This window comes from Staurois parvus, unplaced genomic scaffold, assembly GCF_062004578.1.
Source record: "Staurois parvus isolate SC_StPar_1 unplaced genomic scaffold, SC_StPar_1.0 ptg000056l, whole genome shotgun sequence".
In the NCBI taxonomy this organism is placed as follows: Eukaryota; Metazoa; Chordata; class Amphibia; order Anura; family Ranidae; genus Staurois; species Staurois parvus.
The window spans coordinates 10,988,455-11,013,414 of record NW_028317852.1 but is presented as its reverse complement, the minus strand read 5'-3'; the positions used below and the strand labels follow the sequence as shown (position 1 = coordinate 11,013,414).

General features: G+C 37.7%; 1 protein-coding gene across 1 annotated transcript in view; it reads left to right on the top strand.

Moving 5' to 3' along the window:
- Window positions 1–24,960, top strand: part of PLXNA2 (plexin A2) — a 502,290-nt gene that overhangs the window by 215,780 nt on the left and 261,550 nt on the right. The window lies entirely within an intron of this gene.

Below are 24,960 nucleotides of genomic sequence, written 5' to 3'. Positions count from 1 at the left end.
ATTTGTCTGAAAATGCAAACTGTCTGAAAAAACAGCATTGCCTTTAGCAACCGGAGCTTGTTCCAGGCTCTTACTGGAAAATGACATACACAGACTGCAAGATGTTCTTATTCATAAATGCTCATTTTTATTCTATTTTTTTTTGTAGTTTTAAATAGAGTGGGGAATGCTTATAATCTCTATTAGGTTTTATTATTCACCATATCTAAAGGGAAATATTGGGCAGCACAGTGGCTAAGTGGTTAGCACATCTGCCTAGCAGCACTAGGGTCGTTGGGTTGAATCCCAACCACAGCACTATCTTCATGGAGTTTGCATGACCTTCATGGAGTTTGCATGTTCTCTCTGTTCTTCCATGTTTTTTTCTCTGTGTACTCCGATTTCCCTTCACACTCCAAAGACATGCTGGTAGTTTAATTGGCCCTAGTATGTGTATTTATGAATGCAAGTAAGGGACCTTAAATTGTACGCTCCATGAGGGTTAGGGACTGATGTGAATGTACAATATCTGTAAAGTGCTACGTACATTTACAGAGCTATAAAGGTACTTGTAATACAAAATAATAAAATAAAATGTCCCCCACTCACTGTCCTGGAGACAGAACAAGTAGTAAGGAGAAATTTCTTTGACATTAAGTATTTCTGTGTAAGTAAGTAATCCTTTAGATAGTTGTCACTGCAACAGGTGTCTCTAAAAAAATGACTCCTCACCCCAGGTTTCAGTAACATAAGTACATTTTTAGATTTTACTCTCTGTTGCAGTGACAATGATCACAGGACAAATAGAGAGCATGAATCTACCCAGCAGAGACACAAACCACAATTAAAAGCCTGAGGTTTTAATCCTTCCCACTCTATCCAAGAATTAAAAAAACAAAGAAATATGTTTTGGCTATAGATACACTTTAAAGTGCAGGTCCACTTTTGGCCCCTTTCACACAAAGGGTCTGATCAGGTTCACCTGTCAGTTTTACAGGCACACCTGATTGGATGGTTCATTCACCTGTATGGACGGCGGGTGTAAAAGGACCTGTGTCTGTTTACACCCACCTACCTTTAATCTAATTTGGTCCAGTAAAAAAAATAAAAAACAGAAGGTGATCTTCCTCAGGTGTGAACGTACAGTGTTGTCTATTTATTCCAGGCTGCCCATAGAGCAGAGTTGGCAGAAACTGAGCAGACACGGACCTGCCATCCACTCGCTCTGCTCTGGTCAGTGGACAGATCCCCTGCTGATCAATTTCCACCCCATGTAAAAGGGGCCAAAGTTGGAAAAAAAGATTTTTGGCAAACTTTGTTGTTGAGTAAAAATGCTGAAACAATTTAGTCAAATAAATATGAAATTGCATTTCTGGGGGCAGTCTGTTTTCAAATGGTGTACACTTGCCATGATTAGTGATATTTACATTGTATTATGTTCAATTTAGAAAATCATAGCAGATTAAAATACAAAAATGCCTTGTTACACAGTAATAGTTGCTTATAATGAGAGATCTGTAGTTCTGCAACTCACTCTGTGTTTCAAGCACATTTGCTGTCACAATGGCTATCCAAACCAATATTGCCATTTAATCTATTGCTATATGTGCAGTCTGTGTAGTAAAATCTTCAGTTTTTTTGTTAGAGATAATTGATTGTTTTGACAAAATGTATTGTTGCTGCTTAAGTCCAGGTGCTGTCAATTTATCTCTGAACTTTAAACATATGTTGCTTTTCTTGGACTCAGGAGTTGATCAATAAAAACAACCTCTGTAATTAAGTCTACTAATTACCTATAGTTTAGGAGCAGGTTAACATCAACATTTTAATGAAACTTTGGAATAAAACCTTTTTTTTTATCATTATAGATTTTATTTTATACCCAGTGATTATCATTGGGTCTCTGTGCTTCTTTGTGCAATGCACACAGATCATGGCTTGTGTAAGGGGTCAGCAGAGTGCTGTATATATCTTCCTAAAAACAGGACTTTGTAGTAATGCCCACATATAATTCTGAGACTCCATGATTGAAAGAACTGAAATCCAATGCATGAAAGGGATGGTCCAGAGACAGTCAGGCAGGACAGGAAAGAGCTAATTAATGCAGGCTACGTCGGACTGCATCTTTTAATGCACATTGTGAACAGTTCAGTGTGCAGTGAAACAACTAAGCAATTGTAGTACAGGAGAGAAGCCTGTACCACTCTGCCAGACTGAAGAAAAGGATGTTCAGCTTTAAGGATACTGTAAATTTTATCTATGCAATGAGTATTAATTGGCTTGCCACAAGTTCATTTTAAAGCAGTATTAAACCCAAAACTAAAAATGTAATACATTGCAGCCAATCATTAATGTGGTGGCTGCATTCATTTCTTTTTGTTTAGTCTTTTTCCCCTCTTTTCTCACCTAGCGTCAAGTAATACACCTCCTAACACATTTTAAGCACTTACAGAAAACAGTTTTGTTCCTTTAGGGATAAAGGTTTTACACAACAAAAAAACTGATGATTGTAAGTACCCCTGTCCTTGATAAATGGTTTGTCTCAAGCCTCTTACTTCTACATCTGCAAGTGAGCTTGGTCATTTGAAAAACAACAGATATACTGGCTGGATCACCAGGTGAAAATAAGAAAAAGCCTAAAAAAAGAAAACTAGTGCAGCCATCACATATCTAAGAATTGGTAAGCTGCAATATAATAAATGTTTGCTGTTGGTTGTAGTTGTCTGGTACTTTAAGAAGCAGAATGTTTAACAGGCTCCTCTTCCTATTATAGGGCAATTATTTTAACAAATAATAGTTTTTTTTATAATACAGTGCATCTAGAAACACAGTATATATGTGTATATATATATATATATATATATACAGTCATGGCCGAAATTGTTGGCACCCTTGATATTTTTTCCTGAAAATCAAGTATTTCACACAAAAAAGGTATTGCATTAACACATGTTTTGCTATACACATGTTTATTCCCTTTGTATGTATTGGAACAAATATAAAACAGAGGCAGAAAAGCAAATATGACATAATGTCACACAAAACCCCAAAAATGGGCTGGACAAAAGTATTGGCACCCTTAACTTAATATTTGGTTGCACACCCTTTGGAAAACATAACTGAAATCAGTCGCTTCCTATAACCATCAATAAGCTTCTGACACCTCTTACCCGGAAATTTGGACCACTCTTCCTTTGCAAACAGCTCCAGGTCTCTCTTATTGGAAGGACACCTTTTCCCAACAGCAATTTTAAGATCTCTCCACAGGTGTTCAATGGGATTTAGATCTGGGCTCATTGCTGGCCACTTCAGAACTCTCCAGCGCTTCTTTGCCATCCATTTCTGAGTGCTTTTTGACGTATGTTTGGGGTCATTGTCCTGCTGGAAGACCCAGGATCTTGGACGCAAACCCAGCTTTCTGACACTGGGCCCTACAGTGCGACCCAAAATCCTTTGGTAATCCTCAGATTTCATGATGCCTTGCACACAGTCAAGGCACCCAGTGCCAGAGGCAGCAAAACAACCCCAAAACATCATTGAACCTCCACCATATTTTACCGTAGGTACTGTGTTTTGTTCTTTGTAGGCCTCATTCCGTTTTCGGTAAACAGTAGAATGATGTGCTTTACCGAAAAGCTCTATCTTGGTCTCATCTGTCCACAAGACGTTTTCCCAGAAGGCTTTTGGCTTACTCAAGTACATTTTGGCAAACTGTAGTCTTGCTTTTTTATGTCTCTGTGTCAGCAGTGGGGTCCTCCTGGGTCTCCTGCCATAGCGTTTCATTTCATTTAAATGTCGACGGATAGTTCGCGCTGACACTGATGCTCCCTGAGCCTGCAGGACAGCTTGAATGTCTTTGGAACATGTTTGGGGCTGCTTATCCACCATCCGGACTATTCTGCGTTGCAATCTTTCATCAATTTTCCTCATCCGTCCACGACCAGGGAGATTAGCTACAGTGCCATGGGTTGCAAACTTCTTGATAATGTTGCGCACTGTGGACAAAGGCAAATCTAGTTCTCTGGAGATGGACTTGTAACCTTGAGATTGTTGATATTTTGCCACAATTTTGGTTCTCAGGTCCTCAGACAGTTCTCGTCTCCTCTTTCTGTTGTCCATGCTTAGTGTGGCACAGACAGACACACAATGCAAAGGTTAAGTGAACGTCTCTCCTTTTTATCTGCTTTCAGGTGTGATTTCTATATTGCCCACACCTGTTACTTGCCCCAGGTGAGTTTACAGGAGCATCACATGCTTGTAACATTCTTATTTATCCGCAGTTGTGAAAGGGTGCCAATACTTTTGTCCAGCCCATTTTTGGAGGTTTGTGTGACATTATGTCGAATTTGCTTTCTTTCCTCCCTTTTTTTGTTTTGTCCCAATACACACAAAGGGAATAAACATGTGTATAGCAAAACATGTGTTAATGCAATACGTTTCGTGAGAAATACATGATTTCCTGGAGAAATATCAAGGGTGCCAACAATTTCGGCCATGACTGTATATATATAATGGAATTGGGTGCTTTTCCTTCAATTTTTCTATTCTGATGTGTAAATTTATTAATCACACTAAAAGATTTCAGTAACAATAGCAGAGGCAGCTCTGGCAATCCTCTGAACAAAGTGGAGGAAAATGTAAAAATAAATACTTAGATGTAGGTCTGTGTAATTTGTCCAAATCGCATTTACCAAGGTGTCATCTTGAGCCAGCTCGTATCCAAAACACGGAAGCCTTTTCTCCACAGTTCGTAATTGTTTGTGTCGGGCTTATGATAATTCAGAATTAAAGCAAAAGATATTAAACCTTTTTCCCCTTCTCGCTGCAGGGGACATTAATGCACGTTTTTCTCTTGCAAATTGACTTCGTAGTGTAAAGATTAGAGCAGCCTTGGTTTGTTCAGCTTGCATAGCAGCTTCTTAGAATTCAGATTTCATGCAAATTTACGAAAGTAATTCAGGCTGCTGGCAGCTGTATAATGAAAGCCTAAATGCAAATCAGACTAATCGGGCAGTCGGGCAACAGTATACCTATGTGTAGTAAGCTGAGGATAATGTCATTATGTCCCATTTTATATCGTTGTAAGCAGGTTAGAGGTCAGAGAGACGTGCTCACTAATGCCGGGGTATGGCTAAGAGGTTTAATAGCAGGAAGAATCAGGACATGTATCTCTGCCCTAAGGCAACCTGGTTCACACCTATGTGTGTTGCAATCTGCAACAGGAAAAAAGTCCCTGACCCTTTCCAAAAATGTATCATCTGTAAACACATAGATGTGAACATGCCCCATAGAAAACCATGTTAAATGGACTGTACTGAGTTTCTGCAAAATGCATAAAGCACTAAAAAACGCATAGGTGTGAACCAGGCCTAACACAGCTGGGCAGATACTTTTCACATTTCCATATTAAATGTAAGAAGTTTTTCATGTACTCTTTATATACAAACTCTTTTTCTGTTATATTGCCTTTAGTAATACTGTAATTAAATAAGTTATTCTGTGAAAATGTTGATATGTGCAATTAATATGCTTCTTTGTGAGCTACTAATTAGCTTACCTGAAAACTGTATGGGGGATGAAAATGGTTCCAAAAGCCAATACATGTGTATTTAGCTGTTAAATTATAGGTGAGGGAACCTGCCATTTACATTACAAAAGTAAGACTTCCCTGTCTGAGTATATTGAAATCTTAAAAATTACAATAAGCCCTCCCTGCTGATCTCTTTGCATATTATAAATGCATGAAATAATTGTGTCTGACTTTTAATAAGCACTGACATTTTTGGTGAACTATGAGGTACATACTGTAAATTAAGTCCTGTACTAGGGTGACAATGCTGATCCTCCATAAATACAGTACAAGTGAGCGTTTTCACCATAGGACAGGAATTGCGTTGCTGGTAGTATCATTATTGAGTGAGAATAAAGGGAGAAGCCTGAAAAAAGAAAATGGTGCAGCTACCACATCTAAGAATCGTAAGCTGCAATACATTAGATCAGCCTTTCTCAACCTTTGCAACACAAAGGAACCTTTGAAATAACTTTCCAGTTTCAGGGAACCCCTGCTAAAACTTACTATATCTACAGCTTATGATGCATTAGTGTGATGGTCACTAGGGAGATTGTTCCTTACACTTGTGGTCATTGGGAAGAATTCCCTGCTTACAGATAGCTAAAAAGATAATTGGTTTCAGTGGGAAATTATCTTAGAGGTTGCTCAAAGAACCCTTTGCATCCTGTGGAGGAACCCTGGTTGTGAAACCCTGTATTATTTTTGGGTTTGAATATGCTTTAACCCCTTAACTCCGGAACCTCATGGCCTGTAACTGTGTCGGGAGCATGCAGGAGCATGCAAACTTTCAGCATAGGTTTGTTTAGGCTGCTTACTCTCGGCGCAAAGAGGTTAAGTTAGTGTTACATTAGCGTTATATGCCTATAAACTAAATCAAAGCCAATTCTACACAATTCAGGAATGATATATATTTCCATAGTTTTCTTTCTATACATTTTCAATAAAGAATTTTGTGATGATTGAACATTCTTAGCAGTGAAGCTTTTAGCATGTTAGCCATAGATAGCTGTAGGAAAGAAAAAATGTAGGCCACACCTTTTAGTGATGAATAAAAATGCACTTGTATGTAGACCATCTCTCTATCTCTCTCTCTCTCTCTCATAAAAAGAATGCAATGATTTACAAATCTCATACATCCATATTTTATTCACAATAAAAAAATGTATCACATGTTTAAACTGAGAACATTTATGGACCATTTAAAGAAAAAAATAAGGTAATTGGTGGCAGTGCATGCCCTGTCTTACTAACAGAAAGACCTATGGTTGGACAGTGCACAAATATAACCATATAGGCCTAAAATAAACGTTTCCACAATGATATATGTACCTTTGACTGTGGTACAGGCAAATAGTCAGTTTTTTGTCTAGGTCTACAGGTCTAACACCATTTATGTAGGCAGAAAGATGTGTTTATCTGAGATGGGTTTTTAAGTTATTGCAGACAATTACTTTCTTTATTCTAGAAGGCCACCTGAAAGACAGGAGTGGAGGTTGTGGGAATATATCATATTTTGATGCCTTTGTTTAATACCGGTTTGATCTCCAGGTGTGGGTGATAAGTAACTACATGGGTTTTCTCTCTTGAGTGGCTGATATTTTAAAATGTTTTACCTGGGAATGTAGGCTGTCGATCCATGGCAGCAGAGCAGGTGTGATTATGCCATATTGCTTGACTGTATGTTATAGAGATTTTAATGTATTTGGGTTGAAACTGGTTGTTTTCCCACACTATCCATTCATAGAGAACAAAATCATATAGTAAGAATAAGCCCAACATACAGAACAAGTGTTCTTTGCAGTGTCCATACATACAGAATAGGGCCAGACACTGACAAATATACTCAGCATAAAAACAGATGCTACTGTATAGTATCCATCCATACAGATACAATATAATAAGGCCTCATGCACATTGGGCTTAAAAAAACACCATTTATACAGGCGTTCAGTGTTTTTTTAATGCCTGTAAATCACCTCAATGTTGGCAATGCACACATAAGCGTTTACAGACGTATTTGATGGGGAACGTTAACAAGAAAAAAATTCACCAAAGCTACGTTCTAAGATGATCTTTGAAGCAGAAAATGTATTCCACTGGCTAGAATAAATTAATATTCTGGCCAGTAGAATGCATGTACACTCAAAACACCATATGCATAAACATGTAAATATTATTTTTGGCATATTATTTTAATAATTTTTCTTTGTTGATATGAGTCCTTGAAGTCAAATTTTGTGTGATGCATTTACAATACCTTTTCATCTAGGGCTCATTCACATGGTCATTAACCACTTCAAGTCCGGACACTTTCACCCCCTTCCAGTCCAGGCCAATTTTCAGCTTTCAGTGCTATCACACTTTGAATGACAATTGCGCGGTCATACAACACTGTACCCATATGAATTTTTTAGCATTTTTTGAGACAGATAAAACTTTATTTTGGTGGTATTTATTCATCACTGAGATTTTTATTTTTTTGCTATATAAATGAAAAAGTCCAACAATTTTTTAAAAAAAGTTTTTTTCTTATAAAATCTTGCAAATAAATAATCTTTCTTCATAAATCTTGGCCAAAATGTATTCATCTATCCTTTTTAGTAAAAAAAAAAAAAATAACCCAAATTAGTTTAAAACCAAAAATTATAATTTAAAAAAAAATATTTGTACATTTTTATTTTATTTTTTTATATTATTATTTATGTTTTTTTTTTTTAACATACTGTCACCCTAGCAGTGCAGTGTCACCATAGTGACACTCTACTACTTGTGGGGTGTGGTGAAGATTTTATTTTCCTTTTTTACACTGAATGCTTTTATACCCATAAAGGCTGTAAAAGCAATAATTTCTCCTTCTCTCTGGCTGCATCCCTGCAGCCATTGAGAAATACTATGCGAGCTGTGATTGGTCACAGCTTGTCACATAGTACAAGGCTGTTGTGAATAGCCTTGTACCATGTGACCTCTTTGATCATTCAATGCAGTTTGCAGTAAGCAATGATGTCAGGAAGTGACATCTCGTTTACTACTGTTCATGTGATCACTGATTGGCCATTCAGTGATCCCATGAATCGGGACCTCACACAGAAGTCCTGTACAGTGATCAGTGTTCCGCCGAATGCACACAGGCAATAGTTGCAGGGGACATTTAGAAACGTCCACCCGCATCGGCAGCGCTCCCCTCCGGTCCATGTTGATAAACGGTCGCTCCTGTCCGGCCGTTTATCGACATGGGCTGGACGGGAAGAGGTTAAGGGCCATTTGCTGCCAAGAATTAGCTTATTTCTGTGGAGAGTACCACAGGTGTTTGTGATCAGCAACCTCTATGAATCAAAGACATGCACATAGAGCGGTTAGATGCAGTTAGGAATAGATGACACAGGCTGGACACAAAGTGGTTTATTTACTAAAGCTGGATCATGCAAAATGTGGTGCAACTCTGAATAGAAACCAATCGGCTTCTAGGTTTTAATGCCATGCCAAAGCTTAATTAAACAAGCTGAAATTGGAAGCTGATTGGCTACCATGCACAGCTGCAGCAGATTCTGAGTGCACCAGTTTTAATAAATTTCCCCCATACTGTCTGGTCCTAATGGCATGTAACAGCTCACCTTTCAACCTATCATTGATCTGTACAAAGTGCTGGACACGGCTGATCGCAATCACCTGTGCTCCCTGCAACATAAATAAGCTGATTCTTGGTGGCATATGGCCCTTATCTGCCATCTAAATGCAACTTTAGGGTTAAGTCTTCCATTTACAGTGTATTCTGTGTAACCTAATTTTCCCCCTTCTGTTTACCACTTTTCCGCTCAGTCAGTGTCTAGGTTATTGCTTATGTATTTTTATAAAAGGAAAGGGAAAAATCCATTTAACCAAAGTTGGATAATTACAAAGGGAGTGAAATTTTTTATGTTGCCTATTTTTGGAAGTGTTGAAGTGTGAAATTTGAAATCAAAGCAGAAACACCTAGTACTCGTCTTTTTCTTTCATTCTTCTCTCCCTTCTCAAAGCTTCATTATTTCATGGTCTTTTCGATGTAGCAATACTCTGTAGTAAATGAGTTCCATGGTTAGTGAGCTGATCAGAAAGAGGAATGCTCACACTGAGTGCGAACACGGAGACATAACTCAGTTTGTAGGCAGGAGAGTAACCAAGAAACACAAATTCTTCTATTTTATACTTTAATTAGTTTGAATTAGCTATGGGAATAGTGGCGGAAAGTAACCCATCCAAGGGTGAAATGGAAAAAGGGATAGGGTGGGTCTCTTTGGTATATTAATATAACCAGGGAATTACAGATCTGTCTTGCTTCACTGTAGTACCTGTACACTTGAGTATATGCGATTCAGAAATGAACTACTGCCTTTAACAGAAGAGAGGAAGTCAAATGAGGGATTTGATTTCCCTGTATTGCCTGCAAGTAGGGATTTTTTTAACTATTTATTATTCTACAGTATTATATAATATTCCAATTAATTATGCATCATAATATGCCAGCTTTGTTATGCTCTGTAATGTGAATACCAAAACTATCTGAAAATGTATACAAGTGAATAAATGTGCTGCGCTGCACGAAATCAGTAATAATGTGAAATGGACAATAAAATAATCAAAAGACAATTCCAACGTGAATAAGTCCACTTAATAATGAAAAAATCTGTAAAAATGGGAAACACAAATTTTATTGTACTTTTGGTCATCATTTATTTGTTCATAACCTTGTTTTGACTATAACCATGGTCAATCCCTATTTCAAGGTATGTTTCCACTAATTCTCTGTAAGTCATGTAGAATCAGCCAGACTGGCCATATGTCAACTCAGTTTTTTTCTGGAAGGGCTATGGTTCTGCAGTTCTCAAAATATGTAACTAATAGGCCACAACAAATATATACAGTATCTTAAATAGTGTTAGAATGGTGTCAGTAATGCCTAGTACACACGATGGGAAACTTGGATGAAAAAAAAAAAGCTTTCAGAGTGATCGTCCAGTAATCTGATCATTAGTACAGAGCTTTCAAGAGCTGATCACAACTGTTCATGCAAAAATATCTGAAGGGACAAGCAAAAATGTTTCTCCTAAGATAGCAAAATGAACGAATTACAAACATGTAATTAGTGTAGTATTAGAAAAAAATTGAGTGACCAAGATTGTGCATGCTCAGAAATGAGAGAATACATTACAATACAATGCATTGCATCACTTCCAAATTAGTATTCTGTCTTATGAGAATTTTCTTAACTTTAGTAACCTATTCATTTTTTAGCTAGCATGCAAAAAAACAAATAGAAAAAAACGGATAATTCGTCCAATATTCTCATCATGTGTACTAGGAATAAATACAGTGACAACCATATGGGTATGTTTGACATTGGGTGTGTATTTGGTGATTAAACCGTAAATTCACTAAGCAAACCATAAGTTTTATTCAATTTGTGCTAGAAACGATGTTAGATGGTTTCATCATGAATGCAGATATTGAAAGAAAACCACTAGCAAACCTAATATATATACTGTATGTATAACAAATGTTGTGGGACTCTAGCATTTGTCTATTTCAATTTAACATATAAACCTTTGCAGAAAAATATATGAATAACAGCATAAGAGCAACCTGAAATGTAATGTAAAGTACTTACTATGTCTGATTTCTATCCCTCTAATGTTACTCATTGTGCTCAGTGAATATTCCCTTTGAATTTTTGAATTAAAGTACCCGTTCACCTATTGAAAAAGTGTTTGGCCAAGCTCTGCAGCATCCCTATCATATTTGATAATCTAGCATTATTCAATGCTTCTTCAGAAGTCATTGTTTTATTCGTCAGCAGCCGTGACTCATTCATTTACACTGCAGTTGTCCTGGAACTGGTAAAATAGGCGATACGCCCATAAGTGATAAATAAAATAACTGCAATATCTTACCCTTATCATGGGAATTCCCAGTCAGAATGATGTTGTAGTAATCCCCACCCACATTTTAGTAGCCATTCAGGCTGTATGTAAGGTCCAGTTTGGGAATATCAGGGCAAATGAAAAGTTTACAGCCAAAGAGTGCAAAACAGATGGAAATAATAAGGAATGATTCATAAAAAACAACTTATCAATGATTGTCATTTACAGTTATATTTTGAATAGAATGAAAAAAAAGGCTGTTATAACAAGATATTGACAATTCATAACCTCGATGGGTTCCTCTCTCAAAGTACAGATTTACAATGACGATAAACATCAACATTTTGTTATGACAGACTTTTGTTATTTTATTTACACTTGTTATACAATTAATTAATATTTTCTGCTTATTGGGGTATGGTAGGCTAGCTGGTTTCTTTCAGTAAGCATACTTAAAGTAAAACTCTAGAGACGTATATTGCACTTCTCTGCCATCTTCCTAGATACACAGCACCATTGACAAATGCTACCAATATGAAACGCTTACCACAATAAACCTGAAGTCATTGCTGAGGGTGCCTGTTAGTGTTTTCACAGTGTAGACATCGCTTTGCTTGAACAAAAGAAAAAGATTAAAGTCATACGTAAGTGGTCACATACCAGTGCCTCCTCCACACATCAATACATGGGCATATCAATCTTCTTCCTCTTTTCATCACTGCGGAGCTGTTTTCTATGTTCCGTACATTTTGTTATTTGTTATACATATTATACTAAATTCTCTCCTCTTGCATCTCCACTATGGTGTTTTACTGTATCTGCTGTCTTCTTTTTCATATAATGTATATATAAATATATACAGTATATGTGCACCTGCTATATATAGAAATATGTATTATGTCCTGTTAGCTATGAGACCGAAACAGAACCAGAAAACTGAATTGCGGTTAAGGAATGCAAACACATATTCCCACTTATCCATGCTTTACCTCAACTTTTTAGGTTATTGAGAGACCTTTAACAGAATACATGAAACATGTAGAACCCATGTTTGAATACAATAATTCCATAAATTCACTGGAATAATCTCCAAAGGCATATTCCATAGAATACTGCCTGTGGCATGCTTACACATGGAAAATAGCTAGAGATTTGTAGCTTAACTCTTCGTGTAAGGGGGGACTAAGTTTGGTTCCTAGTATAAGAAGCTGACTTTTTGATGTTGCACAGCCTATATGCTTATCATGGTTTGTACTTGAAAGACAGCCACTACTAGAAGGTGAGTGAGATGGGAGAGTATTATAATAGGTGATAAGAAGGTTCCGCTTTACAAATAAACCTTGACAGTCACATCATCATATAATAAACCTCTTACTATCGACATGCTTGAGACCCTCCCCCAACTTCAGTCTTAGCTGTTAGACTGGAGTTAGAAATTAATTATTAATATCTAGCAGCAACTAGTTTTTACGACATGCCATTATTAATAGGGCTCATTCACACTGTTGTGTTGCAGTGCACTTTAACATGTTACATGCGTGAATGCATTGCTTTTTCTTTTTAAACAGTTTAGTCTGTTAAAATAAATGATTGGTTTTTAACATGCTCAGCAATGCACATTATTGCATGTGCTCTAAAGCAAAACACCAGGAGCCAAGGTGTAAATGGACCTCTAAGAAATAACTGTCCTTTTGAACTACTGTTATGTACTAGCAATGTATGTTTATGCTATAAAGTGGAGCAAAAGTCACAATGCTTACTTCATCTCCAGCATCCACATGGGGTCCCAGCAGTGATAGCATCCTCTTCCTGGCTTTCTGGGTGCTGGTCTTCGGCCATCTTGATTGGCCAGCATGGGATGACGTAACTCCTGGCTCTTGTGCATGGGCAGGAATCAGTTATCCTAGCACACAGGGACCTTGTCGGTGAAGCAGGTACTGAGCTGACATTACATGTCTCTTTTGCAATAACTAACCTACCCACTCACAAGTCTTTTAATTTTGCCTTTAGTTCCACTTTTAGTTTTCCTTTAGTTCCACTTTAAATTATATTTGTATCTCCTTATAAATGCATAATTCTCGCAAGCAAAGAGTGAGCTTAATGGTAGATGTAGATTAATGTTCCTAAGCATGGGGCATTGTAGAGGAGGACATTAATCTACAAATTGTGGACACAAAGCAGGTAAAAAATATAGCTTGGTGACCTGCCTGTCTGCTGCCTGTGAATGGAGCTCGACAGGATCAGCAGTACACTGATGAGATCATTCCCTCCTCCTGAAGCATATTCACAATTTGATGTGATAGCTCTGCACAAGGCAGTAGTGCTGAGTGCATCATCCTGTGTGTTTTTAGCAGTTTACCTATGCTTAAGAAAACTGTGTAGAACAACTGTAGATTTAACTGCCAGAGAGATGACTCAACATTCATGCCATCTGAAAAAAAAAACAAGTTTCTGCTGTAACTTAACCTGACACAACGTTTTGGGTGCTTCTTGCAAAATATTGTTTATTGTATCAAACCCTTGTGACTTTTGCCAAGCAGTTTCTTTCCAGGCTTGTGCTAATTTTCACTGGATTCTGGATCACCTCAGATTAGTTATATCTTTTTTTTTTTAATTCAGATTTTATTTGCTGATTTTGAGGTGACCAAGGGCAAAAAAACAACACAAACAAACAAACAGTACAGTTACACAGGTAATGATAAATATACAAGCTTTAGCAGCAGCATAAAAGCTCAGGGTGTTAAAGACTATGAAATGATCAACTCATGAAGAGTAGGCATACACATAATATGCAGTTGACATGTAAAACTGTATTGAAACATTAGAGGGTATCAGAATGCTTACCTTGCATGCCTAGCCCTGGAAGGACAAATTACAGAAGACAAATTTCTGTGTTCTGGCTTCAGAAGGTTAACCTAGGCCACCGCTAGCGGCTCCAAATTAGATTGTATTTTTAAGAGGGGCCCTCTGTTCATATGTCATTTTTTTTTAAATGCTAGCAGCTTAATAAAATTAGTTATATCTTTAATGTTATTAGGACCATGTATGGCTGACTGGCCGGCCTTCCCGCTTGTACAAGCCACCTTATTTTGTACTTCAAATATAGTTCCTAGTTAAAAAGAAATAGATGCCATTGGTGACTATATTTACTTCTTGATGCAAATAGATTTTTTGTGTGCTTTCTTCCAAGCTTGACTTGCTTTTGAAAATATAAATTCTAAGAAGCTAGCCTACTTCAAAGCCAGTGTTGAATAAAATGATGACATTATTACTATTCTCCTATGTCTTTTAAAGCTAAAAACCAGGAATTGAGCTCCTTTTAAACAAAACAAAAATGAAGGCATACTATGAATTAAGCCCATGACATCTCCTGGGCTTATCTCTATGAATGAATTCTGACAACTTTATAATACTGCCCAGAAGACAGCTATTGCTGTAGTTCCAGGAGAAAGATGCTGATCCTTCTGAGCTATACATCCTGAACAGGAGAGTCAATGTAGCTGCTTTGCCTACCCCTCCCCTCCTCCTGCCCAATCACAGAAGCCATGGCATTATGTGAACACATTCACAAAATACAAAGGCTGCTCTGAATGGGCAACAGAGGGGAGGGGTGGCATAGTTGCTCTGAGTGTCCAGGGAACTGCAGGTGCCATATACAGCCGCTCAAACAAGTGAATGGCTTCAGCATTGGTATATAACCCTGAGCACAACCCTTTTTCGCATTTGAGAAATATGTTGGATGCACATGTGCAGGTAAATACAAATGCAGAAGCCATCAGTATTTACAAGGGTATGGATGGGTACAGCCATTCCCCTTTATGGGTGGCTTTATGTAGTGCACCTGTGAGTTCTCAGGCAGAGGAAAGACTTTTACACTAGAAGACCATCAGTATGTTCAAGTGCATGAGGCCTAGAATTTCAGTTAAGTTTATGTTTTTTCTTCAGTCCTTTTTCACATTCAGAGCATCGTTTTAAAAAAGTACAGTCAAATGTCAAAACAAACAGACTCTGATTTTTCTCTTGTACATTTATTAGCAACCTTCCCAAGCACAGGAACATCCAAGTGTCTTACCTCAAGCAGCTAGAGCACGTTATGTTGTGAGTTCACAGCTGCTCCAAAGAAATGAGCCATCAAAACAAAATAAAAGCTCACTTCCCTTTATGGAGATGGTATGAAAATGAACAAATACAAATTTATAAAGACAAACTTATCAATCCATACTCTGCAACAGAAAAAGCCTGTTTACCTAAAAGTTAGCCTAGATGTTGTCTTTTCATGTATAGTGTTGTTTTGGTCTTGTCGTGCTTATACAATTATTTAACTTAATAACCTACAATCGCTTGAATATGTGTGTTATAACCTTGCACTCATTTGGACCACACACTGAATTTTAATTCATATTGCAATGGTGTGTAGTAAACTGGTAAGAATTCTGGCTAAATTAGCCTGCACCAGCTTCCAGAAGTCTGTCATCAGAAATGCTATAGACTGCTGTTTGTAGTATTTTATCAAAAATGACAGTAGATTTCTAGAACATTGAGACAGCATTTCAACTTTAAAACTGTTTTCTCAGGAAATTGGCGCTAAACTTCTCCCATTGTTTCTGCGTTTCATTTATAGCTTGCCTGCTACTATTGAACAAGTGACCTTTGATTAAAGTCTTTTTGCCTAACTTGTCCAAACTGAGGTTGGATTGGTAACAATTTAAAAGGCTGTATAGGTGCACACATGAGTAAAGATTATGTACAGAGAGAACGTTTGTGTTGATAAAGGGTATGTTTACCCCCCTAACCACCCTACCTAATCATCCTCTGCTGATTATTTAGGTGAGATGGAAAATCTGCTTCCTCAAAGACTAATCATTGCTGTAGTAAGGCATGGAATTAAATTACTATGGCCAAGATGTGCACAGTATATTGTATGAACGTTCTATTGTTTGTGTGACAAAGTTTTGTACTATAAAAGCCTTTGGGCTGCATAAATTGGTTGTTTGGGTCTGAAATGCATGTGGACTTTGTTGACCAAATCTCTAGATTATGAAATATAATATTTCTATGATATGATTTGGTAAATGAAAAGTTCTTACCCAGAAGTGAAAGGTTTAACACAGCAACCAAAATGTATTGGTGAATAGGATGGAGGTTTAAACTAACACAAACAATCTATCTAGTTACATAAAAGAAACAGTATTAAGAAAGCTTGAACATATTACAAAATACAAACAGTGAGACAGAAAAGACATAAGACAAACATTTAGATACAATGGATATATTCCATAATTACCATGGAACTGGACGTTAAAGTTCCATTCCCTTCCTCTGGTGTTCCAAAGAGAACCTCTCTCTCTCTCTCTCTCTCTCTCTCTCTCTCTCTCTCTCTCTCTCTCTCTCTCTCTCTCTCTCTCTCTCTCTCTCTCTCTCGTGTCCATAGTTATAGGCCTCTCTTCCATTAATTTGCATAATGTATCTCTGATTGCTTGGCCAGTCTATTCCCTTTCATAATTGGCTAACTCCAAATCCCCTGTATTTAGCATACACCAACCCCTTTAAGGCAAATCGTGGCACACCCTTTATGGAATTTAAGCAAGCCATTTCATGACTTTTTGCTGGGAAACTAAGTATTCAGGAACAGCTGGCCACCTTCATGGCATATCTAAATGAGATATCCTTTGAAGTGCATATTTGTGAAGCCAACAGGTTTTGTTCCATTGTTAGATAAACTAACTCTGGCACCGAACTGTCTGAAAGAGGATTCTCAGCAAAGACGGCTGTTATACAGTATATAAGCAAAGGGAGCAGCGCTGGGGGATCATAAATAATGTATAAAACATAAATAAAGTGCTTGAATTGCTTAAAAACAAGTGTCTCGGTGTGCATATATTGTTATAAAATTGTACATCACACACTTAAGGTGCAAAACACAATAAAGTGCAAAAGATAAAGTCTACACATAAGTAATTCCTGTCACTGTGTCGTGACTAATCATTAACGATTGTGAGTGCCCAGTACACAATATTGCGCTGCGCGCTCACCAGATGCACAATCAGTATGCGCATGTTAGAGATAACCCCTCTTAAAGTTTAAATCCAGGATTCCCTCTGGAGTGTGGTCTGGTCTGTTCCCGTGCTCAGCTCACTTAGTTATTAAGCATGGCTCTGTCCTCCTTAAACGTGACTCTGTGGGTGGTAGAAAGCTCACAAGGAGCCCCAGAAAGAAAGGAGGCCCAATAGCGTGATGCTGCTTGAAAATACTGATTTATTTCATCCAGCAAGCATGAGAGTAAAAACAGTTACTGACCAGATAATCCAAGATGGCCACCGGGACCCACTGCACTGTAGCACCTCCCTCCTGGATTTAAACCTTAAGAGGGGTTACATGCGCATACTGATTGCGCATCTGGTGAGTGCGCAGTCTTTTATCAGTTTGGATATCACTACTTTTTGAATTTACCACAGAGATCTTTATGAACCTCTCAGCACTCAACCCACTGGGATATTGTGGACTGGGCACTCACAATCATTACCGATTAGTCATGACACAGTGACAGGAATTACTTATGTGTGGACTTTATCTTTGCTTATATATTTGTTCTGAGGTTGTTTGGTACCTTTTGGTGTTCAGCGGCTATAGCAACTTTTAGCGCTCACTTGCCCATTTCTTGTTTTAGGCTGTTATACAGTAAAGAAGGTGTAATTAATAGAATATTCCCTTTTGGCATCTATGGTATGTATAGAAGAGGAATCTAGGGGAAGACATATTGCACATCCACACTGATAAAGCTCTACTGAAATTCTTAATACAATATTTTTTACAGTGTTTAACCGCATGCCGCCCAGCCACTGTAGCTATACGGTGGCAGGGCGGCACTCGCAGGCAAAACCACGTTTTAAAATGTGTGTTTTGTAAACAAATAGGGGGCGCGTGCGAGGCGCGCCGCCGCCCTATCTGTCCCGTGGATCACCACCGCAGATGTGAGTCGCCGGGTCACAGCCCTTCCTTAGCGGCTGTTTCCAGGCGATCGGCGGCAAACAGTGACAGACAGCACAGCTGCAGTAGCTGTGCTGTCTGTCACTTCCCTGTCAGCTCGAGGATGAGCTGATCGAGAAAGAACAGTTTCTCTTTCTCGATCAGCCTTGTCCCGTCCAGTACACACCCCCGCCCCCTAGTAAAACACTCCCCTCACTCCTATAACTCTTCCCTGCAAAATAAAGTTAACCCCTTCCTCTCCATTGCCATTAGTACAGTGTTAGTGGGTTTTTTTTGCACTGATCACTGTATTAGTGTTTTTGGGGATGTCAGTGACCCCAAGTCAGTACCCCCCAATGTCAGAATGTCCGCCGCAGTCCCGCCATAAGTCGCTGGTCGCTGCCATAAGTCCCTGATCGCCGCCATAATTCGCTGATCGCTGCCATTATTAGTATTAAAAAAAACCTAAAAATCCCAGTATCTTTCCCGCCATTTGTAAACGCTATAACTTTTACGTAAACCAATTAATTTACACGTATTGGGTCTTTTTTTTAGCAAAGACACGTCGCAGAATGCATTTTGGCAGAAATTTATGACTAAATTTGATTTTTGCATTTTTTTTTATTGGACATGTTTTATAGCAATACAAAATATTGTTTTTTTTTCCTCAAAATTGTCAGCCTTTTTTTTTTATAGCGCAAAAAATAAAAACCGCACAGGTGATCAAATACCACCAAAAGAAAGCTCAATTTGTGGGGAAAAAAAATATGTAAATTTCATTTATGTACCGTATTGCATGACCGCGCAATTGTCTGTTAAACTAGCGCAGCGCTGTATAGCAGAAAAATGGCGTAAATTGCAGTATTTATACCATAGTTTGTAGACGTTATAACTTTCACACAAAGCAATCAATATACACTTATTGGGATTTTTTTTACCAAAAACATGGAACAGAATACATTTTGGCCTAAATTTATAACCAACTTTGAGTTTATTATATATTTTGTATAGCTGAAAGTAAAAAATATTGTTTTTCTTCAAAATTTTTGGCATTTTTTTGTTTATAGCGTGAAAAATAAAAAGCGCACAGGTGATCAAATTACACCGAAAGAAAGCTCTATTTGTGTGAAAAAAAGGACGTAAATTTCGTTTGGGTGCAGCATTGCATGACCACGCAATTATCAGTTGAATTAGTGCAGCGCCGAGTAGCAAAAAGAGGCCTGGTCATTAAGGGGGGTAAATCCTCTGGAGCTCAAGTGGTTAATGAAGATTTCACATAAATTCATTATCTAACAACTTTTTAACTGAACTTTTAAATACATTAACTTATTAAATGACACCAAGAAACTTTGCAAATAAAAAATATTATCTCTACAAACAAGAAATAAGAACAGTAAAAGCATCTATCAAAAAAGATCATTTCTACACTGCGATGCATACGGTGGAGCTCACAAGCTGGGTCATCTCCTGTACTGTGTCCGCAGTCTCTGGTCATCTCTTGTACTGTGTCCGCAGTCTCTGGTCATCTCCTGTACTGTGTCCGCAGTCTCTGGTCATCTCTTGTACTATGTCAGCAGTCTCTGGTCATCTCCTGTACTATGTCCGCAGTCTCTGGTCATTTCCTGTATTGTGTCTGCAGTCTCTGGTCATCTCCTGTACTGTGTCTGCAGTCTCTGGTCATCTCCTGTACTGTGTCCACAGTCTCTGGTCATCTCCTGTAGTATGTCCACAGTCTCTGGTCATCTCCTGTACTATGTCTGCAGTCTCTGGTCATCTCCTGTACTATGTGTGCAGTCCATTGGTTCAGAATATTTTTTTTCTTTTTTTCTGCCTCTAAAACCTAGGTGCGTCTTAAGGTCAGGTGCGTCTCATGGAGCAAAAAATACGGTAGGTTAAATTTCTTAAAAGCCTAAAAGCAGGGCCCTTATTTATTCAAATAAAGATATATAATCATTGTTATCAAAAACCCACAAGGTTGTTGATAACAATGTCCCCCAATAATTTCCATTTTGGGAATTATCCTTATACAGTATATCCTTTGTAGATTTTGAGGGAAATTATATCCTTGTAAAAGGATCAAATGAATGTTAATATTGCTTACTATTGACTGTGAAATTAGTTGAGCTTGTTAGACATCCCATTGTACCTGATGGGGGAAAATAAATCAGATTCATCAAATTTGAGAATCTTAATATTGGGTGCTCGGATACTTGGGCAGTCCAAGCACCTTGTATCTTATATGAATAAGCAAGTGTTTTGGATTACTAGGCCACATGACCAGTTCCGGGAATTGATCATAACATGGAGCAGATGATGTGATTCTTGTAATTCCTCACATCTATATTAATATATTTCTTATTATCCTATTTTTTTATTTCACATTGTTGGCACAAGCTACCTTCTGCCAATAGGCACCGAGTATCAGTCTCCAAGGATGAAATAACAAATGTCCAATATTCTATGGAAATGTTTGCTTTAACCTTTGTGGATATAGAGGCCTTACCCTAGGGGAAATCCATATGTATATGTGGACTGTTCTACTTACCCAGCAAATTTAAAATAATTAAAACATAAGTTGACCATATTTATGGCCTTCATTAATATATGCGCTGGATTTTTTAAATATAATAATGTGCCAGGGTTTATAAACTCTGCCTTCTATAAGATTGAGAGTATTGTGTCGTACTGATTTTTCTTTTACTAATTTTATAAATGAAATACCCTTTTAGATTGGTGATAACAATAATGTTGTACCTTTTATTTGAATTGTAGGGCAATATTTGTAGGCTATTATGAATGTTAACTTGTAGGAAAATAAATGTTTTTTAACACTTAATTGTTTGTATGGAGCTATTCTCCATTGATGCCATTGAATGGTAATGGTATGTTTTCCACCGGTAAAGGAAGTGGTGATGAAAGTGCATTTTTCACTTTCAACGCCCAATTATGTATATGAATTTAAAATAGGAATTACATGATTAGATGATTGAACTAGAGAGAGCAAATTATCCCCAATAACGCAAACTGGTATGAAGCAGATGCCTTGCTTGTTTTCAACACATAATGAAATATGCTACAAAAAAAAAAAAAAAAAAAGCTACTGTGTTTTATAGTTCAGTTTTAATGAGGTAGTTCAGTGATGACATATAGATTGTGAAATAGACTGTAGCAACCAAATGGACAGGGATCATGTCTTATCTCCTGACTATAATCAGAAAAAGGACTAGTTGCTATGGGTCGCTGTATTTCACTACGTATGGTCACTGCATTTGTACTCAAAGCAGTCATGCTCCATAAATTCACTCTTTTATTACACCATGATCATGAAATCTCTTGTATCAGGTGAACAAATATATGTTGACACTTGTGTTTAATCTGGACAGATCCCCATACTTTTGCTACACACAAATATCTACCATAACTTTGGATCAATTTCCTCAAATACAGTAAATACTCCTGAATCCTTTGTTTAGTTGGGTTTTCATGAGTTAGTTTTAGGACGTTGAGAAAATCAGAACACTGATAAAGCATATTTATGCAGAAATATTGGAAATTCAAAGACTCAGAGTTTATACCATTAAATATCATTGATCAGTACTGTGTGGCATATAACAAAGCATATTGAGTTCAGGGTCAGAAGTATATAACATACAATGTATTGTATGCAGGAGTCAGGTGTATGTAACCTATAGCATATCTTACAGATTGCAGCAGTTAGAAAGATGTATGTAATATAGTGTATGCAGCTGGTCAGTCAGAGGTAAAAAACATGTGTCTGCACTGGTGTCCATGGGTGGTCAGTAGAGCGAAGAATGGCACCACTGGGTGTCAGAAATGTTCTGGCATTCAAAGGGACTTCTGGACATGTGTGGGGCCACGCTCAAGGTTTTCTATAATAATTTAACTGACCACAACTGCAATAGAGCATGCCTCTTTGCTAAAGGAAATATATGCAAGAAACCTATAAATCTCAAATGTACTGGAAACCTTTTAATCTACTTTCACAAACTGTAAACAGAGGTCTTGGAACATTATTGAGATCAAATTAAATTAAAATACTTAATCATACTTTCTAGGTGTAAAGATCTAATAATCAGAATTGTAACATCTCAATTACAGATAGCAAGTCAACAGTGCATTAACCAATGAATACTGCCACAATGTTATGTTCCTATTCTGTGTCCCTTTAAGCACACAGTAATATTTCTTGAAATAATTTGATATAAATTCCTGTGCTATAGACAATTTTTTCACAGTGCTTACTGCACAAGTTTTATACCTTTTTATACCTTGTGATAGCAGTCAATTTTTGTTGAGCATTTCGCTCCAACTCACTGCAGCATATTGACTGGTAGCACACCTTCACCCACTCAACCCACTGAGAAGAGCCATGAGTCCACCTATCTGTACTAGAACCACAGTTTCACATTCATATAAGATACTAGGGATGCACCAAAATTTCAGTAGCTGAAACGCTTCGGCCAATATGAAAATAAGCACCGATACAAGTGCCGAAAATAACCCTGCCCCACGCCGCTGCTGCCATCCGCCGCTGCTTGCCGCAACCCACCATCGCTTGGTGGATCTCAGGCTTACCTGGGAACTCAATAAACGATCCCAGCACTGGTCATAGAGATAAGTGAAGGAAATATGGCCTCCACTCATCTCTATGCCCTTGGAGGACTGGAGCGATGCCACTTCCAGCTCCGGCGCCTTGTAAACAAGGCCTTTTTTTTTTTTAAAGCACTAGATCAATGCTTTTTTTTTATCTAATGCTTTACATTGTAGAGGAGAGATGTGGGGTCTTATTGACCCCATATCTCTCCATAAAGAGGACCTGTCACTACTTATTTCTGTCACAAGGCATGCATGCATTCCTTGTGATAGAAATAAAAGTGCTGAAAAAATTTTGTTTTTAAAGGAACAGTGTAAAAAAAATTAGGTAAATTAAAAAAAAAGTGCCCCTGTCCCCCCTGTGCTTGTGCATAGTGGTGAACGCATACTTAAGCCACACCCACATATGTAAACTGTGTTCAAACCACACATGTGAGATATTGCCATGAATGTCAGCACAAGAGCATAATTCTAACACTAGACCTCCTCTGTAACTTTACACTGGTAACCTGTAGATATTTTTAAAGTGTCGTTGAAAAATATATTTATTTTAAAAAACTGTCCATTTTGGTTTCGGTTTTTGGCCAAGTGCATCCTGAATTTTCAGTTTTGGCACCAGAATTTTAATTTCGGTGCACCGCTAATTCCTACTTAAAACAGTAAAATTAAATTGGCTGTTTTATTATATAGGCTGTGTTTTCATGTAGGTTTAGCATTTTTTCCAGCTTTTTTTACTGCTATAACCACAGCCATTTTGGCATGGTATTCAAAGGCTGAAATCAAATTCAGTAGTGATCAAAAGTTGTTGTTTTTTTTCCCCCACAGCTTCAATTGTTATTGCAAAAATTATTTGTGGGATGGAAAGTCACCTGATCACTTCTGAAAGCTAGAATAGTGCTGAATCTCCCCTCTACACCACCTTCATGTCCAAACTGATCCTAGGGAGCGTCTGACTCATCCTTGAGCAATAGAACCATAGCATGTCAGAATGGAGATCAAAAGGAGGTCGGGTTTTTAGTGCTGCTAGTTTGCTTCTGGGGAGGTTTAACCTCACTGTTGACTACACAGAAGTGAAAGGAATTCCCCAATGAGCACACAAAAGAAAATAAAAACCTGAAAATATACACAATGTTCGACTATTTTGGTGCCTCCGTTTGAGTGGTTCTACTCATTTCCTGTCTTGGTGGCAACACAGGAAGTAAAGGAGCATCTCACTAATGGATACAGAAACAAAAATATAAAGTTAAAATGGGCTCAAACCCCTACCCACTCTGTCACAAAAAAAATATATATATATATACGGTATATACATATATATATATATATATATATATATATATATATGGGAGTTGTATTTTAAACTTTTTCTGACATGCATTGGATTGAGCATTTGCAGGCAGCTTAATGGTGCTGGTTAATAACAGTGTATGTTAGTGAATCTAGGTAGGCAGGTAGGTAGGTGAACTTTTTATAGTGTAGTAGATCTATGGATTCACAATTGTTAAAAATATAAGTTTGCATTCACACCTGATCAGAGCGTATTCCTGGTGAGTTTGAAGCATTTTTTTAGGCATATTACTGGCTTTTTTGCACATGTATCAAACTTCAGGAACTTGCTTCCTGAGCTGGACAAGGGGAGGAGAGCAGTTCTATAGGAAGAGAGGTATTCTTCAGGCGCAAACATGCGTGAAAACAAGTGTAGCGCAAGTTTACAGACGTTCCCATTGAAGTCTATGGGGTCAAAATTGACTGATGACGCTGGAAAAAAAGCACATGTAATTTTTTTAGTGTACCAGTATGAACAGAAGCAATTAGAAAGACTGGGATTCTACATAGGCAGGGAATTAGAAAGGAGCAAAAGAGAGAAAGAAAAGAGGAAATATTTGGGTGGCCATATGAAGGGCAACCACTCGTAGAAGTCATGTGGGGAAAACA